The following is a 21,868-nucleotide window of genomic DNA, read 5'->3' on the forward strand; positions in this document are numbered from 1 at the left end:
ATTATTACTTTTTCTAACAAACTCACGGACAAAGAAAATAACACTTAACCATGAGCTCATTGTTTGGTTAAACTCTGAAACTGCAGTACGTCATATACCGTCTGATATGCCCAAGAAAGATGTCTGGTAAAGAAGATAACATAATGGTGTTTAACTACCTGCTAATATTTTTTCTTTTAAAAGTTCTAAGAAGCGCTCGCCACAATTAAATTCTTATATGGTGGTCCGGAAATATAACTAGTGAGCGCAACCCGGTTGAAATATGATGCTAACAACCCAGAAGAGGGACGGGCTAACAAAAGGGTGATATCATATGAAACCTGATTGGCGGACACTTGCTTCTAAATTCTCTAAGAAACAGCATGAAAGTTCTGTATAAAGTATGGAGTCAAATATGTATTTGTTGGACATCTTCAGATAAACTCTTGTGTGTCTCATCTTTGCTTGCTCGAGCAAATAAAGATTGAGCTTCTATGAAGCTGGCTTCTTGGTCTTCGTGATTTCTTTCTGCATTGAACAACTGATCTTTACATTTACAATAAGTCAATTAGCAGACGCTGTTATCCAAAGCGACTTACAAGTTGGGTAAACACTGGGACGACAAAAAGCATAAGAGCAATAAAAACATCTCTCAAAGCCTACTACAGTGTACAGAGCCAAGTTTAGTTTATCTAAGCTTTCACAACATTAGTCAGAGCAACAGCCAATGACGAGTCGCCATAGGCAGATCAAGCAATACGATCATAATCACACATTGTTCGTAGTACTTTTGCAGACAATCACACAATGACCTATTCTGACATTATAACGTGAAATGTGGAGGAGTTTGGAGACATGAATGAGACTGAAGTTTCGTAAACATAAGGCAGCACTGAATTGAATGGGTCGACGCTTCGTTTGATTGTTTTTGAGCATTTTTACTAAACCGTCTTATGGTGTTACATGGGAAAGATTAAGAGAAAAATGTCTCAATCGAAAAAGCAAAGAGCACGATGACAGTGACCGAGACAGAGCAGAGCGCCCCTGTATCCAAGGCAACACGAAGGTCGGAAGCAAGTGACATCATCCGCACGTAATCCAACCAATGACTTGATTTTGTTTTGGAAATCGAAAACTGTGCTTCTGGTTCAGATCTAATAAAAACAATAGACATACATGTAAGAATATTGATAACAATTCAATTGTGTTGAGATGATACAACCATGCTTACCCAGATTCACCAGCCAGCTGGCCCAGCAGTTTGCGAGCAAATATCACATCCTTCAGTGTCTTCATGTGGTAATGCTTGTCTGCTGTGGCGGTGGAATGTGTGTGGTAATCTGCCACGAAATCCCTTTCTGAGTCACCCTGAGATTTGGCGGCAGTCTCAAACACCTTCCTCGCCATCTGACTGGTGACCGGCTTCACTCCATATCTAAATAGAAATATGTAAACAACATGTTATTACAAGACCTGGGACTAAGAGAAGTTCATTTCAGAGAATTGACGTGAAGCCGGTTGATGTCATTGGAGGCGTTGAAGATCGGCCTCCCTGTGCTGGAAATGAAGGAGCGGTCTAGTCCTTCTGCCTCATCCCATGTTCTCTTCTGTGTTTGGCCGTTGAGAAGTTCTGGCCTGATCCCTTCATAGTAAGCACCAAACAACTATTGGCAGAAGACAAACACGAATAAAGATCAAGTTCTGTTTTTTTTCTGGTAGATAAAGACAACGTACATGAATCTGATGAACTTGTGCTCTCGTGGCCGGTCGCTGCACAGATAGAGCAAGAGAAAGACGAGCTGCGTGGGTAAAGCAAAACCTCACGCTCGCGGGCTGTACCGCTGTTCCAATTGTCCTACCCTGTCAGATTTTCCAGAGCGCAGGGCAAAACTTTCATTTTAATTTAATCTAAACCACATCAACAAAATAAACAGGTAGGATGATTTCACAATGCAAAATACGCTGTCAGATAGTCCTACCATCTAAAAATAAACACATCATATACATTTATAGCATAAATACCCTGTCAGATTATCCTACCAGCATAAAGGAAACATGTAGGATTAATTTACAGCGCAACACCCAATCAAAGTGTACTATAGGTGTATTGTATAGGTTAGTGTATTTTCATTGTTAAATCATTCTTTTATCTATCATATTCCCGTAGCAGTATAAAATAAACAGGCAGAATTATTTTATAGAGCAAAAAGAATGACGTAACATTGATGTGCGCATGCCGGGTTGGATAATCTGATGGGTAGGATGAAATTTCAGAACTGCAACATTTTTCTACTGTATATAAGCGTTATGGTTTATCTACATGCTTTACCTGACGAAAGAAGTCACTGCAACACTGGTTTGTGCGCGTGTGTGTGCACACACTTGGCTGGTCCAGAAGGAATTCCCTCCCGATCCGTATCCGCAGATTGATCGTCTCCGAACGTTGCATGAAGTCAAACACACCCGATATTATCAGATATTGTGATGATTTTAAAGTCGATTATCCATAAAAAAATGTCAACACATCGCCCAGCCCTAGCCGTTACACAATGCAGACACTACAAAGATACTCGACCACTCCCGGCCGCTGGAGATGTTAAAGGATAACCACTGCCATTGTGTCCTCAAACGCTCTCTTCGGGAAGACCTTCAACAATGACGGCAAGGAAGTCTCTCTTGGCCTTCTCCAGCACAGTCCAGCAGTTGCTTGGTGTAAGCTGCCCTGGCTTCGTCAGCAAATCGTCCCTTTTTAAAAAGATAAAAGTGTATTAAATAACTTGCTCGCGCATATCTGTTATATGATCTGATCAAATTGGTTCAAAAGATTACATTTACATTTAGTCATTTAGTAGACGCTTTTATCCAAAGAAACTTACAGAGAGTTCAGGAGCAATACGCAATGATGTCATACAGGAGCAATAATACAACAGGTGCTAATACAAAGTTAAGAGTTTCAATAAAAGCTAGACCAATACCTGTTGAGAGAAAGAGAGAGAGAGGGTTAGTTGTTTTCCTATTTGTCTGTCAAGTATTCAAAGAAGAGATGAGGTTTAAGTCGTTTTTTGAATGTTGTGAGAGATGTGGTTGACCGGAGGGATCTTGATGGGGTGTAGGAGTGTAGGAAGCTGTAAAAGTATGCCATCAGCTGGAGGTGATGCTCTTTCATCCCTGAGGGACCCCAGTGATCATGTGGTAAGCAGTGGACGGCGAGCCCCTCCATGAAACCCTGAAGGATCTGCCGGAGAGGTAGGATTTGAACCAGCGGAGAGGAGTGCCTGAGATTCCTAGAGATGACAGGGTTGCTAGCAGTATCTGGTGATTGACAGTGTCAAACGCTGCAGATAGGTCTAGCAGAAATAGGACTGAGGATTTCCATTGATTGGTTGAAAGCTGCCCTTAACAGTGTTTTTGCAATAAGTGGGAGGAGAGCAACAGAGGTGTAGAAGGGGAGGTGTGAATGGGACGTGCGTGAGAGTGAGCGCATTGTGCCTTGCGTCTTGGGTGAGAAGACTGTCTGCGGTGGAGTACAGGAATAAACTTGAAACACATGATGTTAGTGTCACGGGTAGGGGGGGAAGAGTACATCCCCCCGACTCGGTTCCGTACCACCAGGAGGAGCTACCCCGCAGGACAGAAGAGGACGGACAACAGGAGATATAATTTACACTTTTTATTTATTAAAAGAATGTCCCCTTTAAAAATCAAGCAGTCTCTTTCGGTGTTTCTCCAACACACATTGGCTCGGTAAGTCCTTTCCACAGGAAAGACTGGATTTCAGCAGGAGTCGAACTCAATTCAGCGGCTCTAAAACGCCTCTTTCCGTGTTTCTCCAACACACATTGGCTCAGTAAGTCAGGACTGGATTACATAGAGAGGTGAGCTCAACTCAGCAGCTCCGTTGGCTACAGCACGGACAGAAGACAGACGAAGGTATCAAGCTCTAACTCTGTATTTCGTACTCACAGGACTGGACTTCATAGAGAGGTGAGCTCAATCACCCGAACAATCTGCGGGGTTCCCACACTCGTGTGTGTACACAGCAAAAGACTCCAGTCCACCCGTGAAAATATCAGCACATCACTGCAATCACTCCAAACCTCAATGAATAAGGCAGTATTCGGGCTCAAATGGACACCTTAGTAAATGGAGATGTAATCATTCCTCCTCCTCCTTCAGTCCTCAGTCCTTATACTTCTTACTGCCTCTCCCGCTGTTTCTTTCCCCTCTCTCGCACCCCACTGTTTCTCTCCTCCCTCTCAATCTCCCTCTTCTCCAATGTCAGCGTCTTTAATGCTTCTCCGCCCCAATCCTCGTTCAGGGTTTTCTCCTTCACACGTGCCGGTGATTTCGCTCAATCAATTCTAGCTTCGCTTCCGCCTCGTTCGTGCGTCCGGACATTACCCAAAAAACAACTCCAAAAAAAGAGGTTCCGGCCCTGGTGACCCTGTGACATTAGTCTACAATTAAATGAAAGCAAAGGTATGTTAAAGGGGTTATTTCATGAAAAACAGACTTTTTCCATGTTAAAATGCTAAAATCCGGTCTCTTGTGCCTCTGCAGACTCAGAAAACATGTAATGATGTAAAAAGTAGTTCTTATTACTATATTTCCGCCACTTGATCTGAATGTGTCCACCCATTTCGCCGCCGCCATTTTTGTTTTCGCGTGTGTGAATCTTTGCCAAGTGGCCAGAACTGAAGACTATGCCAGACTGCAGAATCTCCAGAGAATTGGCCTTGGCCTTCTCCACCAGCTCAGCGATGGCCTCAGATGTGTGAATGAAGCTGCAGCTTGATATAATGATCATGTGAATGGAGACATTAGCGAGTCAGAATCAGTCCAGGGCCAGGGCTGATCAAATTATGACTGATTTACGGCTCTTAAATAAATGAATTAAAAAACACTGTTAACCATTTCTGTAGACATTACAGTATTACTGGCAGTAGTTTGTTCAAAGATAACTGAACATTAAACATCGACAAATATTTATCTTGACAGAAAAAAAAAGTTTGTTACTTTCACCCCTTTGAAACCCTTTTAAACTCTTGAGCTTTTATTTATTTTTGCTAGAAAACAAGACAAAAATGCTATACAAATCTTGTCAACTTACCTTTGAGAAGCCATTCTTGATTGAAGAAGAAGGTTTTCCAAAAACTGCATCAAAAGAATCTGCGTCGGATGTTCTAGCAGAAAGTGGGTGACTGGTCCTGTGGGGTCTCCTCGTTTATATCTACCTGAGAGGGAGGGTCTGAAATTGGGAGGAGCTTCATCAATCATGTCAGTTTCAAACAAGATTTTAAATAAAGTGAAATTAATTTATAGTACATATACTTGTATTTTTGTTAAAGTGACTTTTTTGTTCAAGTTTACCAAAGCAAGTGAGTGCACATGAGCCTCAGTTTCACCAGACTTTAGACCTTATGAACAAAGGGTCACCAAGTGTTGTATCAAGTTTGGTCATGATACAGCACATTATTTTTGGAGGGGTCTGTGAGTTTTTTAGCCGCCCTACCACCAAAATCCACTAGGGGGCCCATAGGCTTCCATTGGTTTTAACACTTGGTCTGAAATTTGACCACAACAGACATTGAGATGCTTTTTGTTTATTATTTTTTTAATTTTCCAATTAACAGACACATTGAAAAATACAAAAGCACAGAAACAATATGAAACAATACATTTGTATGAAACTATACTTTTGATGCACACTAATTTATGAATCAATTATCATTTGTGCATCAGCTTCTCTTCCGAAATAGATTATTATTCGAGACACTGATCAGATGTGTATTCAAGAGTCTCAGAGCTTTCCAATAATATATAGTTTGTCGTGATTCGATTAGAAATTAACGCACAATATTGACGCAAACTTCGCGTTATGTTTCCCATATACGGGACAATGACAGTTAACAACAAACAAGTACAATAACCTAACACAAGAAAGATTCATAGTTCATGTTGTGCTCTTTGTGTTTTTTTATTTTCGACATTCACTAAAACAAATGATTCTTACCTTAAAGTTGTGTTGTGGGTTGTTTGTAATTCAGGCACGGGCAACGCCATGTTTGTTTACGCGGCAGCATTCTGGGAATTGTAGTACCTCCGTGCTAGTAAAGACGTTAGGTCAGCAAGTCGATATTTATTCAACGTATATATAATGAACTACTAAATATATTTATATATCGCGAATGTGCATTGGACTACGTGCACAAACAATGATTTACTGCGTTCCCCTCACATATCCCTACACTCCAGTTCCCAGAATGCTTTGCAGCGTAAACAAACACGGCGGCACCCTTGAAGGAAGGAATTTGAACGAATGAACAGTTCAAACAGTAAAACACGAGAGAAACTTTCGATATTTTATTTATTGGGGAATGCAGCTGATGCCCCTTTCTGACAAGAACCCAGACTAGTGATGTTGAAATTAAGCTTTTCCCTCAAGTGTATCATAAAATGGTTCATTACTCGAAGCTTTTCAAAACTGTTCACAACAGCGCCATCTCGTGGTCAAATGTGGAAACGCGGTCTGTGTGTCAATTTTGCTTAAAATTTATTTACATTTTAATGAATGTGTTTCGATCGGCAAATCCATTTATTCATAGAAACCTTTTTCTTAGTCCTGTATGTTCATGTGTGAGGCTCATGTAGACATACATGACAATTTATTTCTGTATTAATACAATATCGCTCGAGCAGGAGTGCGTGTAGTGTTTTTATATCATCATGGCTGTGATTAGGCCAGAGGCACGAGGCAATCACAGTCACACAGATATAAGAACACAACATACACGAGCGATATTGCATGAATACATCAGTTCGACCGCACAAGTGTGTAGATAAACCAGAAACAACGTCGGAGTGTCTTTAAACCCCTCCGGTTTTAAAGGAAATGGGGAACTACTTTCTTCCGCCACGAATCCAAACCCAGCATACCTCCGCTACCGTGGCCAAACAATCACTTCCTTTATATTTGCGCTGTGCTGAGAGAGACTTTTAAAAGTCAACTCACCAGGAATGTGTTAATCCCATTTCTATTCTCTTGATCGAGACCCTCGCGTCCCACTCTGTAACATTTTTAAACAATGAGTGCAGAGCGCTGTCAATCAATTGCTATAGACACCGCCAACACGTCCTCCAATTATCATGGTGTTTTTCCGCCACCTAGTGGCCATTTTCCAGTATTGAAGTTTGCGCAGTGTTGTGATTTACAGGTGAAACTCGAATAATTCGAACATCGAGCAAAAGTTCATTTATTTCACTAATGCAACTTAAAAGGTGAAACTAATATATGAGATAGACTCATTACATGCAAAGCAAGATAGTTCAAGCCGTGATTTGTCATAATTGTGATGATTATGGCTTTCAGCTCATGAAAACCCCAAATCCACAATCTCAGAAAATGAGAATATTACATGCAAACAATAAAACAAGGATTGTACATAGAACAATATCGGACCTCTGAAAAGTATAAGCATGCATATGTACTCAGTTCTTGGTTTGAGCCCCTTTTGCAGCAATTGCTGCCTCAATGCGGCGTGGCATGGAAGCTATCAGCCTGTGGCACTGCTGAGGTGTTATGGAAGACCAGGATGCATCAATAGCGGCCTTCAGCTCTTCTGCATTGTTCGGTCTCATGTCTCTCATCTTTCTCTTGGCAATGCCCCATAGATTCTAACCATTAGTGAAATAAATGAACTTTTGCACGATATTCGATTTATTCGAGTTTCACCTGTAGATCTCATTTATCATACAGCAGTAGCCTATTTTCAGTTCACAACGCCAACAATCTTTGCTTGGAGAAAGATATGCCTGTAAGTCTTTTTTTACTATCTGTAAGCTTTCATATTACTTGCTAACATAATATTGATTCTTGGAAGTTAAACTGTGATCGATACAATGATAATGAAAGAAAGTCCTTTTGCCCAAACGTATTAATGTGCAGGTAGTAATTTCATAGCTTGTTTATTGTATGCTAGTTTTACAAAAAAAAGAGAGAAAGCTTACATCCTGGAAAGGATAAACTGCTTCCTGTGTTTGTTTGCTAGCAATCTAACTTCTTCAGAGTAGCACAGTTGCGAGGACAGTGTAGTATGAGATATTTTAATGGCGGAGTGATACAAACAGTCAGTGAAGCGGTTCAACGGTCAGTTCCTGTGATGATCCTGGGGGAATATCTCACAGCTATCAGCCAATCAGAATCGAGAACTGATTTATAAAATTGTATAACTGCCACGTGTGAACTGGGGACTTGACATTTTATTCTGTGTGTAATAGAAAAATGTAAAGATTTCTAATAAGGAACAGGAACATTGTTCAACAGTGCGAGGTTACTTCTGAATGATTTCCTGCTTTTGCTGCCTTTGGAATATTCTTCCATACTTGACAGTTGTAGTCCCAATTCACTACTGAAGCGAAAAAGACAATCGAGACCTGCGTGAGTCAAGTGTTCGTGAATCTCTTGAATCAGAATATGAAGCAGTTACGTGGGTATGTGTAAAAACAAAGCTGATGTGCTCAGTGAGTGCGCACCTAACCTTGAGTGAAGGAAGCGCGTACGTTCCGGACGATTGAGTCACCGATGACCACAGCGTTGCATTACGTCTCACAGAGGGCGGCAAAGCGGTTCATAGCCGGGTTCTCGAAGACCGGTGGCGGTGGTGGGGGAGAGGTCATCGCTCCGGTCCTGGTTTGCGCCTTTCGCTGTGTGTGTGCCGGTGCAGGAGTGAAGTTCATTGGGGCTCGTCGTGTTCTTGAAGCCTGGGCTCTGTGCAGAGAAACACGTGGAGTAGAAGTGGTAGGAGTATTACAATCACGATGAAAACTTACCGCCGTTTTGTGAGCGTAAGCCCTGGATGTTTCCAGTGCCGTTTTACGTTCTCGCAGATGTGTTTGCCTCTCGAGTAGATCGTGGATCTGCTTCTCCAATGCTTCCAGTTCTGACTGAATAGCGAAGAAAGATTCATCATCTGCACTCAGAGGCGCACACACACGTCTGAAACATAAACCATTGGTGATGTAATGATGAGAACAGTGAGTTAAGCAGTAAGGGCAATATTCAGTAAATAAAGCCTGATAATGCTAACAGCCTGAGGGCTAATATAGGGATGGATTGTTCGACATCACGTGTCGACACATGTATCGAATTTTCGACAAACTAGTGCTTCATAACAGTGTTCCGGAGCATTGCTTGAAATGAGTCTGTCACATGACCTGAGGAAACAAAGCGTTGTTACCTCACCGACACATCATGAAGGGATCAAACTCAAAGCATGTCGATTGTACTGTCCCATAGGAATATGTTATAATTATTTATTTAATTGATATTATTTTACGTAATGTATTGCTAATTAAAGTACTACTATGTCAAAAAGTAAATTGCAGGATTAACACCGTTCCCAAAAAGTATAAAAGTGTTTCATCAACCAAACCACAAACTGTTTTCCTGGGTTCTCTGCAGCTTACACGTGTGGTAAAAGTGTGTTTGATCTATAAATGGAGAATGAACGCAAGAGACCCCGTTCTAAAGTGTGGGAACACTTCAGTCTCCAAACTCCTAATAAAGTGTCACGTCTGATATGCTAGCAAACTTTGTCTTATTCCTATAATACATCCTCAATGCTTCGTCACAAACATCCAAACGCTCTGGGCAACGATACTCAAACAACAGAGCACCAGTCTGCACCATCTGGGGAGAGGGTAAAATACATATTAATAATAAAGACATCTCCTTTGGGACAAAAAAAGTTATATTTCCTTCAACAAATGAGTAATAAATGAATTAAAATGCAATAAAGTCACCAGTTTTGAGTTTCGATTTTCATATTCTATTTCATTTTTTTGTGTTATAAAAGATTACACTATCTAAGAACACTGAGTATTTTAGTATCCATTAGTTTGGTGGGTTAATCTAATGTGTTTAAGGTTCCCTTTCGAGAGCGGTCACTTCGACATTGCGGAGAACCGCATATGAAACTCCTCCCCTTTTTCACTTTTCCTGAAGTCTGATTGGATTACGCCAGTAAAAAAACTGGCCAATTGTCACAAGAATGCAACAGTTTGCAAATACTGAAGAATCCAGACAGTATACATTCAATTCAATTCAAGTTTATTTATATAAATGCAACCCAGAAAGTCCCTCTCACCGAAAACCGTGCAGGTTCAACCCGGTCCCACTCCACGATCGACACCAGAAAACAGAGAAACATCCAGGAAAAATAGTAATGGCATGTTGTAACTTTATTCATCTGTTGTCCGACATCCACCACAAAACAAGACCAAACCAGACTCACACAGCCCCAGCAGATGAATCCCCTCACTCCCCACAACACCCACCCAACAACCTCCAATCAGGGCCACCGAATGCAGCAATAACTTCAAACTGCTGACATGTGATGTAAATTTAGCATTAAATACCAAATATTGTAACTTCAGCATTAATGTGACAAATAGTCCGTCTTTTGCTCTTGGTTGGGGATGTAGTGGTCTGAGCTGGGACGGTCCGATGGTCGTATTTCTATTGGGTGGTGGTGGAATTGCCTTAGATGGAGCTGGGATGGTCAGTCAGTCTGCAGCTGTAGCTGGCGTAATCTCTAGGTGGGGATGAGCATATGTTGATCATCTGGACCTGGCGGAATTTCTTCCTACCTCAGGATGGGCATCCCGAGGCCAAGGCAGAAGGAGAAAAATTAGCGTAGCTGCTGTTCATTAACTATGCATTAAGTGAAAGCTTGGATGAAAAGATGAGTCTTTAATCTAGATTTAAATTGGGAGAGTGTGTCTGACCCTCGAATAGTATCAGGAAGGCTATTCCAGAGTTTATGTGCTACGTATGAGAAAGCTCGACCCCCTTTATTGGATTTAGTTATCCTAGGTGTCATCAAAAGTCCTGAGTTTTGACATCGTAGAGCGTGTGATGGGTTGTTATTTGATAAAAGCTTGGTTAAGTAAGTAGGGGCTAAACCATATAAAGATTTGTAAATAATTAAAAGAATTTTAAAATCAATACGATACTTAATGGGTAGCCAGTGAAGCGATGATAAAACTGATCGTATTTTCTTGACCTAGTAAGAACTCTGGTAGCAGCATTCTGGACTAACTGTAGTTTGTTTATTGATGATACAGGACAAACACTAAGAAGAGCATTACAATAGTCAAGTCTTGAGGTCACAAATGCATGAATAAGCTTTTCTGCGTCAGCAACACATAAAATATTTCGTAATTTGGCAACATTTCTAAGGTGGAAGAAGGCTGTTTTTGTGATATTTGAGATGTGATTTTTAAATGACAGGTTGCCGTCTTATATAACGCCTAGATCTTTAACTGTATTTGTTGGAGAAAACAGTGAAGCTTTCAATTTGAAGGCTGTAATCGGAGTTATTCTGTTTACTTGATTTTGGTGCTATAAGTAATATTTCTGTTTTGCTAGAGTTTAAAAGGAAGAAATTACTAGTCATCCAATGTTTTATGTCCTCGATGCACTCTGCCAGATAGTTTGAAGGAATCATCTGGTCTTGATGAGATATATAGCCGAGTATCACCTGCATAACAGTGGAAGCTAATTCCATGTCTTCTAATAATGTTGCCAAGGGGCAGCATGTATATGGAGAAAAGCAAGGGTCCTAAAACCGATCCCTGAGGTATTCCATAATTTACTTGCGTGAGATTTGACGATTTCCCATTTAAATGGACGTATTGATATCTGTCTGTTAAGTAAGATCTGAACCATTGCAGTGCCTGTCCCTGAATACAGATATAATTGTGTAAATGATCTAATAGTATTTTATGGTCTACAGTATGGAAAGCAGCACTAAGGTCAAGCAGGACTAAGAGTGAGATGTTACCTTTATCTGATGTAATAAGGAGGTCATTTGTAATTCTAACGAGCACAGTTTCAGTGCTGTGATGCGGTCTGAAGCCAGACTGAAACTTTTCGTTCATGTCATTATTTTGTTGGAAGCTACACAGTTGAGTTGACACTACTTTTTCTAGTATTTTAGACAAGTAAGGGAGATTTGAAATCTGTCTATAGCTTCCAAGTTCGTTGGGGTCTATATTTGTTTTTTTGACAAAAGGCTTGATTACAGCCAGTTTAAAGGGTCCTGGGACATGTCCTAGATTGATTGACGAGTTAATAATGTTATAAATGGGCTCATTTGCAACAGGTAGTAACTCTTTTAATAAAGTAGTCGGAATGGGGTCTAATAAGCATGTCGTCGGTTTGGATGTTGCAATAAGTTTAATTAAATCTTCCTGACTTATAGGAGAAAAACACTCTAGCTTTTCTTTTTGGGTGATGGTCAATATTAATTCTTCAGACACACTTGTAGGTTTGGTTTTAGCTGTTTTCTCGTATTTTTTCGACTTTCTTTGCAAAAAATGTCATGAATTCATTTCTACCAAGGTGCGGCGGAATAACCAGGTCAGGTGGAGTCTGTTTGTTTGTTAATTTAGCAATTGTACTAAATAAAAACCTTGGATTGTTTTTGTCAGTTTCTATGAGGTTATGGAGGTGCTCTGCTTTTTGTAGCAGTTTGTACTCTCTTTCCATGCAATTTTAAAGACCTCTAATTGGGTTTGTTTCCATTTGCGCTCAAGTTTACGTGTTTCTCTTTTTAGGGCGCGAGTGGTGCTATTGTACCATGCTGCTATGATCTTTTCATTAATCTTTTTTGACTTCATAGGTGCGACCGCTTCTAATGTGTTAGAGAAAATAGTGCCCATGTTGCTGGTCATGTCGTCGAGCGATTCTATATTAGTTGGAAATGTTATTAGAGGAGTCAGATCTGGCAGGTTCTTTATGAAACTATCTTTAGTAGTTGAGGTGATTGTTCTACCCTGTCGATAACGAGATATACAACTGATTTCTGCAGTGAGCAGTGTACATAATAAAAGATGGTGATCGGTAATATCGTTGCTTTGAGCTATAATATCGATATTGGTTAGATCGGCTCTGTGAGATATAATCAAATCTAGTGTAAGATTACGTCGATGAGTAGGTCTATTGACGTAGTAGCTCTTTAAACGCCACAGCTAATGGATCGTTAGCACTATCTAAGTGGATATTAAAATCTCCAACAATCAGTACTTTATCGATGTTAACCAATAGGTCCGATAAGAATTCTGCGAACTCTATCAGAAAATTAGTGTAAGGCCCAGGGAGTCTACACACAGTAACCAATGTAAGAGAAAGCACTGGTTTTTTACTTTTATTTGGAACAATTATGTTCAACGCAACCACTTCAAATGATTTAAATGTACGCTTTGTTCTCCGAGTAACGGTAAGAAAGTCTCTAAAGATCGTTGCGACACCACCACCTCGACCAACCGGACGTGGCTTGTGCATATAACCGTAGCTTGGTGGAGTAGACTCATTTAGACCAAAATAATCATTTGGCTTAAGCCAGGTTTCAGTAAGGCATAGTATATCAAAACTGTTGTCTGTGATCATTTCATTAACAATAACTGCCTTTGGATTTAGTGATCTAATGAGCAAAACCAACGGCCAAAGTATGGGCTACTTAATATTAAATATATTGTCTTTTGGTTTAATCACAATAAGGTTTTTATCTGACTTTTACATAAATGATTATTTGGTTGTATTATTCGGGGGACAGACACAGTCTCTATGCATTTGGAAGCAGTAACATTCTTAACAGTTGGGTGAGAGGAACACAGACTATGGTTTAAGTTTGTACTTACTAGTCAAATGGTGCGTAACGTCTTTGAGATGTTGTCAGACAGAATTTCCGCTCCAATGCTGCTGGGGTGCAGGCCGTCGGGGCGGAAAAGCCTTGGTCGCTCCCAGAACAGATCAAAATTATTTACAAAGAGCAGCTTCTATTCAATACACCATGACATTAACCAATTATTAAGCGTAAATAGTCTACTGAACTTTTCGTTCCCTCGTCTGTAAGTAGGAAGCGGCCCTGATCCTGGCTGTGGGCGATGCGTACAGTATCGACAAGGCTCCTGAAGTCCCTCTTCAGGATCTCCGACTGCAGCATTCTCACATCATTCACCCCCGCGTGCAGTACTATGGCTCCCACTCTTTCGTCGTCCTTCAGAATCGCATTTACCTGCGTAGAGACATCGAGAACACGGGCGCAGGAAAACATTGAGTGCACACCTTACCTTGAGTGAAGGAAGCGTGTATGTTCCGGACGACTGAGTCTCCGATGACCACAGCGTTGCATTTCGTCTCGCAGTGGGCGGCAAAGCGGCTACTGGTAGGGATCTCGAAGACCGGGTGGCGGCGGTGGGGGAGAGGTCATCGCTCGGGTCCTGGATTTCGCCTTCCGCCGTGTGGTTGCCGGTGCAGGAGTGAAATTCATTTGGGCTCATCGTGTTCTTGAAGCCTGGGCTCTGTGTATAGAAACACGCGGAGTAGAAGTGGTAGGAGTATTACAATCATGTCGAAAACTTACCGCGGTTTTGCGAGCGTCAGCCCTGGATGTTTCCAGTGCCGTTTTACGTTCTCGCAGATGTGTTTGCCTCTCGAGTAGATCGTGGATCTGCTTCTCCAATGCTTCCAGTTCTGACTGAAGTGCGAAGAAAGATTCATCATCTGCACTCAGAGGTAACGTTAAACACATATCTGAATCATTAGCCATTAGTGGTGTCATAATGAGAACAGTGAGTTGAGCAGTAAGGGCAATATTCAGAAACTAAAGGCTGGGAATGCTAACAGCCTGTGGGCTAATAGCGAATGATCGTATAAAACAAGTTGATCTGTGCGCTATATGACGATTTGGGTATGGGATACACCTAAAGATACGTTTTACCCTCTGTGAATTATCAACTTGGAACATAAATCTTAAGATATAACAGGAATAAACAATATTTTTAGAAAAGTTTGACGGAGCTCGGTCTCAAACCACACGCTCGCAGCAAACAGGAAGTGATGAGGTTCAGGTGCGGGTGCAATCTTAACAGAAAGGTTGGTGAGTGCTCATAGTAATGTACCCATGGAGTTTGCAAGGAACCAAGGACACTGAGAGAAATTGATAGGTGGAAGGCAACAGAGTTCAGGCAGTTTTTACTGTATACCGGACCGGTCATGTTAAAAGATCTCCTCAGCACAGAAGTGTACAAAAACTTCATGTTGCTTTTTGTGGGAATTTTCATCCTGTGTAACAACAGTTTAATACAACATTAATGTGATTATACCAATGACATACAGGTTCTATTTGTCACCCACTTTGGTCAGCTGTATGGTCCAAAATTCCTGTCCTACAATGCACACTGCCTTGTACACCTTGCAGACGATGCAAAACAGCATGACATCCTGGACATATTCAGCGCTTTCAAATACGAGAATCACCTGTACAAACTGAAAAGACTTCTGAGGAAACCAACGTACCCCCTGAGTCAAATAGTCAGAAGATTCTCTGAAATGCAAAGTTGCTGAACAAAAACTCACAAAACCAGACCATACGCGTTGAGAAAACAGCATGCAACTGGTCCTATCTCTGCAAATGTTCATGAAGCAGCACAATGCAAAGAATTAAGAACAAGCTCTTACACTTTCAAGCTGTATCAGGCAAACAGTCTCGTTTACATCATTGGTAAAGCTGCTAAGCTGAAGAACATCATTTTATTCAGGGATGACATTTATGTTGCCTACAGTACCTTCAACCACCAGGAATCCTTTTTTGACTATCCCCTACCATCCTCTACTCTATGCATCTACGTAGTTGACAACCTCTCCACAGCAGCAATTTCTGCAAGTTTGAAGAAATAGAGAGCAAAATTTTCCTAGTCCTCCATCATAGTTGCTTTGTTTCAATTCCTCTTTTACATAAAGAGTACATCTATATCTGTGCTTGTTTTCTGTAGTTAAACTCATCACTCAATGACTTGTACACAGGGGTTCTTCCAAAACTTTGCAACCGAGATGGAAACAAAATTCTGTATTTGCAGAAATTCAATTTTGAACAGTTTCGAAAGTGCCTTTTTCGGTCCCAAAATGACTACTACTGTGCACAAGCCATTGATGTTGGGTTGAGTTTTGGCTCAAGTTGAGTGTTTTGCTTAACTTTCTGTATAAAGTGACACCAAAGTTGTTCAGTTGAGTTTTGCTCTGGGCTATATGCAGACCAGCTATGTTCGCCCCCTCGACTGAATTTCTTTTAAAATCTTACTTTGTGCACAGGGGCATTGTCAGGTTGGAACAGAAAAGTGTCCCTTCCACACGGTCGCTAATAAATTAGAAGCACACAATTTCCAATATCATAATATGCTTCGATATTAAGATTTGTACTCACGGAAATGACTGAAGTAGTTCATTAGGAGGGCGGCATATAGTTTTGGCAATATAGTGTAGTTAAAGTTACATAGTTTGCATTTGATAGACATATATGATAAACAAATCTTAATAGCTTTCCTGTAGCTCAGTGGTAAGAGCATTGCGTTAACAAAGCAAGGTTGTGGGTTCGATACCAGGGGATTGCAAATGCATTTGTAAAATGTGTAGGATAAAGCAATGTAAGTCACTTTGGATAAAAGCGTCTGCCAAATGCCTAAATGTAAATGTAATGTAATAAAAAATACAGGTTTCGTTCCTTCAACTTTACCAAATAAAATGTACCTAATGGTGGAGTTTGAGGGAGAAGGGACGACTGGACCAGCTGCAAAGTCCTGGTATTCAGATGCCTACTCCTGGTGGCCACCCAAATAAGGAGACTGACAAGTTGCTGAAGTGTGTTAAAGTAATGGAGGAACCACAGCCAGAGAAAGGGTGGACCGGACACAAAGCAAGAATTCTTCATGAGTCTGGTAGGAGGAGAACATGTTCTACTTGATATTAAACATAATTTTTTGCAGGTCTCAAGGACAAATAAATAGCTTACCATCAATTGTCCATTTATAAGAGTATTTGCTACATCTCAGAAGTCACAATGACGTGTATCTTGTCTCTTTGCTGTGTTCTAGAAAAAAACATATTCTGATAACATGTATTTATCAGATGAAGGAACCATAACCCTAAAAAAAAACGCATACACACACACCACACACACACACAGCCATCCTACCATCAGGACCAAAACCGAAAGTTACTTACCTTGGAGAGGTATATTTTTGGAAACATACTTGGAAAAATGTTTGTATCCCAAACGTTCTTGGAACCTATTGACTACTATTGTCATTTTTCCTACTATGGTAGTTTATGGGGTCCAAGAACTCTTTAGTTACAAGCACTCACCCTGTTCAATAAAACAAAGAAATTGAAACAGAATTTTCCCATTTTGCTGAATTATCCCTTTTATTTTCAAATTCATAAAGAGATTGTAAATGTAATATATATGAGTGGTTTAGTTCATGGTTTTAAAGTAGCGATTTGTAAACCATTTGTAACCCCTGGGTATATTTGAATTATTAAATTTGTACATTGTGAATTCTATGGCGTTTATTTAGTCACTAAAGTCACGCGCATGAGAAACACACAAGTACATGTGATTTAGGCATAGAGAACAGTTCCACGAGCTGAAAAAACCCTTGCTAAGACATTTTCTCGTTTGGCTTTCAGTGGAGGCGGTCGCATTGATCACTCCCCGTCCTTGCCCTTATTTTCCCCTGCTTTGTCTCTTGTCTCGTCTCGTCTCATCTATTGAGATACTCTCTCTGCACTGCCCTCCAAACTTGTAAAATTATGGATCTGATCAACTGGTCTCTTAACGCAATTGACACCATTTTCTCGACGAGAAGCTTGGGTTCGGGGGAACCTGTCTGCCCTGACGGAACGTTCGCAGCTGGCTACACGATGTGGGAGAGATGGCGGGCCATGTGTCTGGCGGCTCTTTCCGTGGAGGACATTGAAGATATCTACCTATTCTGAACTATGATAACAGGTCTTGTGCTGATTGGATTAGGCGCTGCCCTGGGTTCTCGAAAAATTCATAAAACGGGAACAGCTGTCCAAAGCCTCACAAGGCTGCCTGTATCGATTGAAGCTGTGGGAAGAGCGGTCAGCATTGAGACTATTAACCGAAATATGGTTGGTATCAGGGAGATCCTCACAGCTTTGGAAAGAAAAATTGATGGTTTCGGAGATCAGAATGGACAATGAGGGTTGCCGTGACATCTTGGATACGGCTTCTCGACTAAACAATCAAAATCTTATCTTTTTCGGCTCCCCGGAACCAGCACTGGCCTTGGCCAAGGCCGCAGCTGGAAAATCAACCCTGTGAAGAGCACTGCAGTGAGACGCTCTTGCGTTCATCCCCCACTCTACAGACTCATGATGATTACAAACTATCACACATACACACACACACATACACGTTGCCCTCACCCGATCCCACGCCTCCGTCGCTTTGAACCGCCAGCCTGATAAGCGGGTCTGTAAACGTTGCTGTAATGGCACTGGACCGGATGGCTGCTTGCCGGAGCTGGATTAACTTCCCCCGTTTCAAGTCTTTTCTATTGTGTATTATGTGTATTGTGTACTCTGTCCTGAGAGCCTGTGGGGACCACCAAGGAAGAACAGCAAGTTAGTTAACTGCACAAAAAACATGAGAAGGATTTGACACCCTCACCTGTTACTGACACCCACACTGTTAGTTACAGAAAAAAGGCTACACAAACTGTTTGTTCTGATTGTTGACCACACAGATGACATTCCTGTTCAAATAAACATTGTGGGCTGTGAACAACTAACTCAGGGGCAGATCAGTCACCAGTTATGGGCAGTGCCTATCCCTTTGTCAGGGTGTCCAAACTCTGTCCTGTAAGGCCATGTTCTGAAGATGTTAGCTCCAACTCACCTCCAACAGACCTGCCTGCAAGTTCCTAGACAGGTTTAGGCTTAAGGAAGAGGTTCAGGCGTGTTTGAATGGGGTTGAAGATAAACTCTGCAGGACAGTGACCCTTCAGGAACAGGATTAACTTAATTTAGTTAAGTTAACTTTACTTAGTTGTCTCAGTTATTAAACATAACTTGACAATCTTTTGAAGTTTGACGACATTAACTGAACGCCCCTTTAGTGAAAACACAAATAAATAAAAAAGTTCTGTTCATTTCTAAAAAAGATGATGTTTTTAAGTAATAGTGAAATATATATAATATACGATCTTATAAATCAATCAATAAGCCCCGCAAAGCAGTGGGTTACAGTGCATTTTGTAACAGCTGGGGTTTTAGGCACTCCACGAAAATGCACTGTAACCCACTTCTTTGCGGGGCTTTTCCTTTCCTTTAATTGAATTTAATTAATCTGAGGAGGTTTAAAGAATAAAAACAATACCTATAGTTAAGATGGGAGGCTAAATGATCAAAAACAGGCGCTGTGGGAATAATGTCACACTTTAGCCTCAGCATTTAAAGTCTTACCAGAGAGTAAGAGGGCACGGTGGTCTGATACCCTAGCACAGTGTACTTCAAATCTTACATTGGAGGACCAATGCACTGCAGAGTTTAGCTCCAGTCCTGATCAATGTCACTCACATGTGAATATCTAGTGATCCTTACGACCACGATCAGCTTTCTCAGGTGTGTTTGATCAAGGTTGGAGCTAAATAGTGCATTGGCCCTCAAGGGTAAGATTTGAGGAACCCTGCACTCGCATGTCAGCTGTGAAGCATAAAGTCTGGTGTCCTCCTTATAAAAACAAGGATACCTTTGGTGAATGGACAAGGGGAAAACATCAGATTAAAAAGCATTGATGACAGGTAAAGCCCTTTTACTACCACCGGTGACAGGTGTTCCCTTATTGCAATTCATTTACTGCGCTCCTCCTCAATCATGGCCGTTCCAGTCATGAGCTGCATGGCAGTGACTGAACAGATGTAGCGCATCACTTTGTGACAAATGTTTTTGTTTATTTGATCATTTTACCTTTGGTGATTGAGGCTAAAGTGGGACACTTATTGTTATTGAAATAAATGGAAAAAAAGTGTCCCACTTTAGTCTAAATCACCTCTACCTTTTCAATGTATACTGTCATATTTCTACATTAATTAAAACAAAACATTTATTTTAGATTTGCGCATTTGGCAGAATGTTTCAGTATGTGTTATGGCTTGGAAAAGGTGTTGACCATTTATAACCTCTTTACATTAACAATATATCTAGGAAGGTTTAAAATAAATAAAAAACTTTTATTCAAACCTGTACAAGCAATTTGTTCCCTCTTTGAATGAAAATGGCATCAACATTGGTGATTAGTTACACCAGTTACGAACAACATGATTGCAGATGAAGCCATTAATACAAATGAATGTTTAAATCCATGATTTGTTTATCAAGGGTGGGTTGCAGCAACAAGGATGTAGAGTTTGATTCTAGCTTTATTTTCATTTGAGTTGTGTTGTACTAGTATAACAAATCTTGCATTAAAATTTGAACCTATATTTAAACCTTCATCAGTGACTCATTTTGTCCACCATGTTGGATTTGCCAGTGTAAACTAAACAGCAACAGTTTTGTCAATAAAAATAAATCATTGGTTTGTATATAGATGGAAATGTAATTTTGCCATTTAAAACCGCTCTTTAGATATATATTTTGTCAACAAATTTGTGACATTAACGGAGGAACATGACAGCATACATTGTGAAATACAGATCATGTAAAAACATCTACAGAATTAGACATTTGTATGAAGCTGCATTGCCCGTAGCTCATGACCAGGGTAGACGTGGAAGAGCAGAGTACAGTTCAGTACACAAAACACAATCACTGTTACATTTCACAGGTGTTACATTTCCTCAGGAGATCAAGACCCTGTTCATTCTTAGACGTTCTCCCAGTGTGAACTGAATAAGCAGGGCATCCCCAATTTAATGCCCCAAGGCGTTGTGCCTCCTCACTCCTCCAGAAAAATTGAATGCGGAGGCAGTTTTAATATATTTTTTACAATAAACAAATCTCTAAAATATTAAATGATTTGTTCAATCCATAGAGAACACCTTTTCTGTACTGAGAATAAATATATTTACATTTACATTTACAAATATATATGCCCTTTTTGAATGCCTTAGAATGTCAATATTACAAACGAGCTTTGACTTTAGGGTTTAAAGTCTAATGCTAATGTTGTCAAACAAATGATAGTTTTTTGTGTCTTGAAAATGATTCTCATTTTCTGTTTTCATTTGCAGTAAATTGTATATTGTGTTTTGAATAAAAACAGTTACACAATCTAATCATGAGATTCAACGCACAACATGAGAACACCCATGAACAATCTGAAGTACAGATGCCTGTTAGTTACACACAATCAGTTACACAATCTAATCCTCTTCGCTCTGAAGGGGCAAATCCTCACATTATAGAGATGTGATGTTTGACTTTACACTCACACACAGGTTGTTTCATTTCAGTGATGGTTTGTGTTCAGTTCTTCAATAGCAACATGATATCAGATGTTGAAAACAGTTTGTATGTACCCTCAAACATTTGATTAAATATTACAAATCTCACTTTGTCACGCTGATAATGTTGGTTTAACAAACTCACTGCGGTTGAAGCGATGACTTCTCTTCAAGACACTTTCTGTGACAGATATCCTCTCAGGGGTGGACGTGTGTACATTGAACCTGCGAAATTAGATTTTCATCTTAAATGTTGTTTTCTAGAAGCAACTTGATGCACTTTTTCTTTCAATCAAGCAATAGTAGGTTTTTTAAAATGAAAATGCCAAACTTTCCCAGGTTATGTTGTTTGTTCATTGACGCTATCGGGCCTGAAACTTCTGAACTTGTGCTCAATCATTTTCTCTGCAAAATAAAACACAATTCAAATGACAGATTCACATCGACTTCACTTTTACAAGAGCAGTTTTCCATTTATGATATTAATAGTCGTGACTATAGACATGGGGTTAATACTACACACATGATAATATTGTCAATGGTAATACAGCATCATTGACACGTTCTACACTCATAT

At 40.4% G+C, this 21,868-nt stretch overlaps 1 long non-coding RNA gene across 27 annotated transcripts; it reads right to left on the reverse strand.

Moving 5' to 3' along the window:
* Positions 1–376: 376 nt before the first annotated feature.
* On the reverse strand, positions 377–21,594 carry LOC130435880 (uncharacterized). 27 transcript variants are annotated; one of them, XR_008908883.1, is made up of 14 exons: positions 21,437–21,594; positions 18,272–18,440; positions 16,568–16,752; positions 15,610–15,701; positions 15,401–15,449; positions 13,681–15,310; positions 8,517–8,974; positions 5,090–5,227; positions 4,582–4,769; positions 3,069–4,436; positions 2,856–2,954; positions 2,309–2,724; positions 1,211–1,643; positions 377–1,133 (listed from the first exon to the last, which is right to left on the reverse strand). It is a non-coding gene; the product is annotated as an uncharacterized LOC130435880 (long non-coding RNA). The 27 variants fall into 27 exon arrangements; XR_008908869.1 differs by having other exon boundaries at positions 13,681–15,449; XR_008908881.1 differs by having other exon boundaries at positions 15,401–15,701.
* Between the last annotated feature and the right edge of the window lie 274 nt (positions 21,595–21,868).

Source organism: Triplophysa dalaica, chromosome 14 (assembly GCF_015846415.1).
Source record: "Triplophysa dalaica isolate WHDGS20190420 chromosome 14, ASM1584641v1, whole genome shotgun sequence".
In the NCBI taxonomy this organism is placed as follows: Eukaryota; Metazoa; Chordata; class Actinopteri; order Cypriniformes; family Nemacheilidae; genus Triplophysa; species Triplophysa dalaica.